Source organism: Octopus bimaculoides, chromosome 1, assembly GCF_001194135.2.
Source record: "Octopus bimaculoides isolate UCB-OBI-ISO-001 chromosome 1, ASM119413v2, whole genome shotgun sequence".
Taxonomy (NCBI): domain Eukaryota; kingdom Metazoa; phylum Mollusca; class Cephalopoda; order Octopoda; family Octopodidae; genus Octopus; species Octopus bimaculoides.
This window is the reverse complement of record NC_068981.1, coordinates 80,205,338-80,210,369: the sequence shown is the minus strand read 5'-3', so window position 1 is coordinate 80,210,369 and position 5,032 is coordinate 80,205,338. Positions and strand designations below refer to the sequence as shown.

The window sequence follows — 5,032 nt, the reverse complement described above, 5'->3', positions numbered from 1 at the left end:
TTGTGAGGATATTCACGTAAATCATTTCTTTCATTTAATCCCCATTTTAATTTTCGTAAAAGTTTCCAAGTACCATCATCATCATCATCATCGTTTAACGTCCGCTTTCCATGCTAGCATGGGTTGGACGATTTGACTTAGGACTGGTGAAACTAGATGGCAACACCAGGCTCCGATCTAATTTGGCAGAGTTTCTACAGCTGGATGCCCTTCCTAACGCCAACCACTCAGATTGTAGTGGGTGCTTTTACGTGTCACCTGCACGAGGGCCAGTCAGGCGGTACTGGCAACGGCCACGCTCAAAATGGTGTCTTTTATGTACTCGACTACTGTGGGTAGATCAAAATGGTGTCTTTTATGTACTCGACTACTGTGGGTAGATCAAGAGTCCTGATCACAACTGTCTGGGGAACAGGAATGTGAAACTCTGGATGAGTTTCTGTGATGTTTTTGCAGTTTTAATAAAAAAAATGATACACACACTCACACACACACAAATGCATATATACACACATATACAAGCACATATAGATACGAACATTCAGTTATGATGATACATCTTACATATATAAACATACACACATACACAAACATCATCATCGTTGTCATCATTTTACACCCAAATAGAGACAACTGTTTTAATGTAATGATCTAAGGTGAATGTATAAACTTTTACCTGAAATATCTGTGGCTAGCAACACATATTTTGACAACATAATGAAATGCTTAAAATCAACTTAACTTTTGCATACATAAAACATAAACAAAAGAATATTGTACTTCAAGAAATCACTTTTCTATGCATGATATTATACATTGATGTCATTCTGATATTACAACATTTAAATAAAAAGCACTGGAAAAGTAATGCAAACACTCTATATAGCTGTAAGAATAAATACACACCTATATACATATATTATTCAAAATATAAACCATTATATACACGAATACTCTAATATATACATGTTATGCATGAACACATGCATGCATGCACTCACACACACTCTCTCTCTCTTTGTCTCTTTGAAATGCAACATTTCAGATGTAGTGATATTTTTCTATCTTATATATAGTGTATTGCTGATGCAAATATATGATAAATTTAGTTTTCAATTTATACATGTCATTCTACATTTAACTTTTCTATGCTAGTGTTAAATGAAGTGAATTGAGCAACAGGAAAAGAACACCAAGAAAACTCTGACAGAATGTATGAACATAGAAGTGCAATTTAAAGAAGATCCAAAACAGTATGAAAGCACACAAAAATAGAAAGACAATAGAAACATATACAACGTATTCATATTATTGAAACTACTAGGTAGGACTTTGAATATACTGGGTTTTACTATAAAGAGCATCCAGTAGTGGGACCCTAGTTCAAGAGTCCCAGGGTTTTGAAGAGTGTGGAACCATCTCTGACCTATTAGTGTTCCCATTTCTGCTCTGACCTGGGGACAATAGTGGGTAAGAGATGTAACATCTAACAGGATCTTAGTTAGGGGTTAGTTAGTATATCACAGAATTACCTCCAAAAAGAGGTCACTCACAGACATCCCTATGGACTCAGGGGTGATGAGACCTTTCAGCTCTTTAGCTGTTCATCTAAGAAATGTAGTGAAGGTGCATGGCTTGGTGGTTAGAATGTAGGGCTCACAATCATGAGGTAGTGAGTTTGATTCCCAGACCGGGAGTTGTGTTCTTGAGCAAGACACTTTATTTCATATTGCTCCCGTTCACTCATCTGTAGAAATGGGTAGCAACATCACTGGTGCCAAGCTGTATCAGCCTTTGCCTTTTTCTTGGACAACATTAGTGGCATGGAGAGGGGAGGCTGGTATGCATGGGCAACTGCTGGTCTTCCATAAACAACCTTACCCGGACTTGTGCCCTGGAGGGGAACTTTCTAGGTGGAATCCTATGATCATTCATGACCAAAGGGGCTCTTTACCCTTTATAAGAAAAGGTAATGCCATACAAATCCTGCATCATGATGACTACCAAGCACTAATTGCACCAGACCTATACAAGTTTGAAGGATGAGAGAGTGGAAACTGGCTCTACATAAACCATCCCCTCTATAACAATATTCATCATGAAGCTGTCCTGCAAATCAAGACACCAGTGCCAATACCATCGGACTTTCTTCACAAGTCCAACGGTGATAGGGAAAGAGGTGATATGGACAGGTAGAATATGCAATTGGAAGTCCTCACCTTGACACTGCACACAGGCAACCAAAAGGTGATGGTCAGTTTTCTACAGATCTGGGACAGATGTGGATTTCATATCCTCTTGAAGACATGACAAAACATTGAACTAGGAACACTATGAAGTTATATTTTGCTGAACCTTCATTCATGGAAGTGACAAGAGAGTACACACCACAAGAAAATTTAAATCAAAATAGCATTGGGAAAAAAATATTTTCACCAATGCAAACTAATAAGTGAGTCAAAGGATTTTGAAAACAGTACATCAGTAGTTAATCTTACATATAATTAAACACAATGTGTGTCTTGTTGGTCATGCTGGTAGAAGAAAACTAAAACAACAAACGGAGGGGTGGGGTGACAATAAGAAATGCCAAATACAAGTGAACTGCAGTAAAAGGTTTTTACTTTGCCGTAAGTAGGTGGTATTTTAATCAAAATAAAACTGCAAATTTTTATCATAAATTATATGTATGAATTTCACACGCACACATACATATATATGAAATTGAATGATAACACTGTCTGCAAAATATTACCAATCATGTAACACACACACACACACACACACACATATATATTCTTTCTTTTGTGTAAGTCTGTTTTTCCACAGTTGCACTTCATGATACTAATGCTTATTTCCTTTTCCAGGTAAAGGATAACCTATTTCACACATCTTCAAAAAGGGATGATACAAAGTTGTTGAAAACACTGATTTTAGCTTAGCTTTCTCAGAAATGTAAACAAACATGCGCATGCATGCAGACACACACACATGTATGCACATGCATAAATGTATATATAAGTATCCTTTCTACTATAGACATAATGCTTGAAGTTTTGGTACAGAGGGGTTAGTTGATTACATTCAGCACTCAATTGGTACTTATCTTATCAACCCCAGAGGAAATTGAATTCAGAACATAAAGATGAAAGAAATGCTGCTAAGCATTTTGTCTGGCATACTAACAATTCTGTCAACTCACCACCTTAGATGTATATACAAATGTGCATGTGTATGTAAGTGTGTATATTTATATGTGCATGTGTGTGTGTGTGTGTGTGTGTGTGTGTGTGTGTGTACATATACACACGTACATATATATATAGGTGCAGATAGGCACCTTGGGCACATGTCTTCTACAATAGTCCAGGGCTGACCAAAGACCTGTGTATAGATTTAGAAAATGGAAACTTTGAAACTGAAAGAAGCCCATCACTCATGTGTGTGTGTGTATGTATGTGTGCATATATATATATATATGTGCATATATATATATATATATGTGCATATATATATATATATATATATATATATATATATATATATATATATGTGTATGTATGTATGTGTGTGTGTATGTACCTATATACATATATATACATACATATATATATATATATATGATATATATACAAACATAAATGCATGTATGCATGTTTGTTTTACTGTTTCCATTCCCTGATAACACATCATAGTTGCAAGCAAGTGTCACTGTCATGCAAGTGGAGTTCTTTGTTTCCAATCTTCCATGAAAACCTGTCTGAACATGGTGAAATATTACCTTCCTTAGAAGCATAGAAAAGTGGATGTTTCATATATTATGCAGATGATAATATTTTCAACCGAGATGCTACAATAGTATCTGATGGGTCAAGTGTTTCAATTCTGCATATGTACATATATTTACTCAATTGCTGACATTTATCAATGGTTTCTCCCATAGTTTTGATGTACCAGTTTCTATCATTAATAAAACTATTGGCATTTTTGACAACACAGGTATGCTAGTATAGTAATAAAAAATATCAGTGAGATGAATTTAAAGATGTTTTACTCTTCATTCTAATTACTCAAATCCATGTACAAAATATCCAAAAGTTTCTTCACATGAGTGTTATAAGCCCATCAGAAGAGTTCAAGGAGGTAGGCTTGGAGTCAAGAAACTCGAATATTCTGAAGCTAAGTTATTAATAAAGTCTCGAGTGTTCACAGTCTAACAATAAATATAAAATTTATAGAAAGAAAAGGCACTGAAAAGAATTTAATATATAAAGAATAGAACGATTGAGTAGAAAAACAAAGGAGAATATTTCAGACAGACAAGAAGAGGATGAATACTTTGAATTTCCTTTTTTTCTTTTTTGCACTACAGCAAGTGCATATAGATAAGGTATATATAAACATAGTTTAGGGATAGTCCTCTTGAAATAAAATACCTAGATGAGTAATAAAGTTGATTTGGTGGAAAATAAAAGAACATGTAAAAATCTGCAACACATTTATCGAAAACTTCTAGGGAAAACAAAGACAAGACCAAAAAAAAAAAAAATCTAAGAAAGAAACACGCATCTTATTCCTTGATAGCCACCATAATATAGATCACCAGAAAACTCAATCCACTAGTGCTAATATCAATTCATTATTGTGCACAAATTTAATGGCTTGAAATATACCTCAAATAATGATTCTTTAAAATTTTGGTACAAAGCCAGCAATTTTAGGGATATAAGGGGTTGGTCAATTACGTTGACACCCCCGCCACACACACACACACACACACACACTAGGTATATGATTAGTACTTTGCCTTTCATCCTCATGGGGCTGATAAAATAAAGTTGACTCAGTAGTATTTGAACTCAGAATGTAAAGAGCTGGAAGAAATGTTGCTAAGCAGTTTTTCCAGCTAAATATCAAAGATGATGATAATATGCAATAATACAAAACAACACAATGAATATAGTAGTAATAAAATCATGACAATAAAAGGACTTTGTTGGTGATTGTGTGGTAAAAAGCTTGCTTCCCAACC

General features: G+C 34.8%; 1 protein-coding gene across 6 annotated transcripts in view; it reads right to left on the bottom strand.

The window, feature by feature from the left end:
* LOC106870372 (uncharacterized) overlaps positions 1-5,032 on the bottom strand; it is a 213,924-nt gene that overhangs the window by 122,322 nt on the left and 86,570 nt on the right. The window lies entirely within an intron of this gene.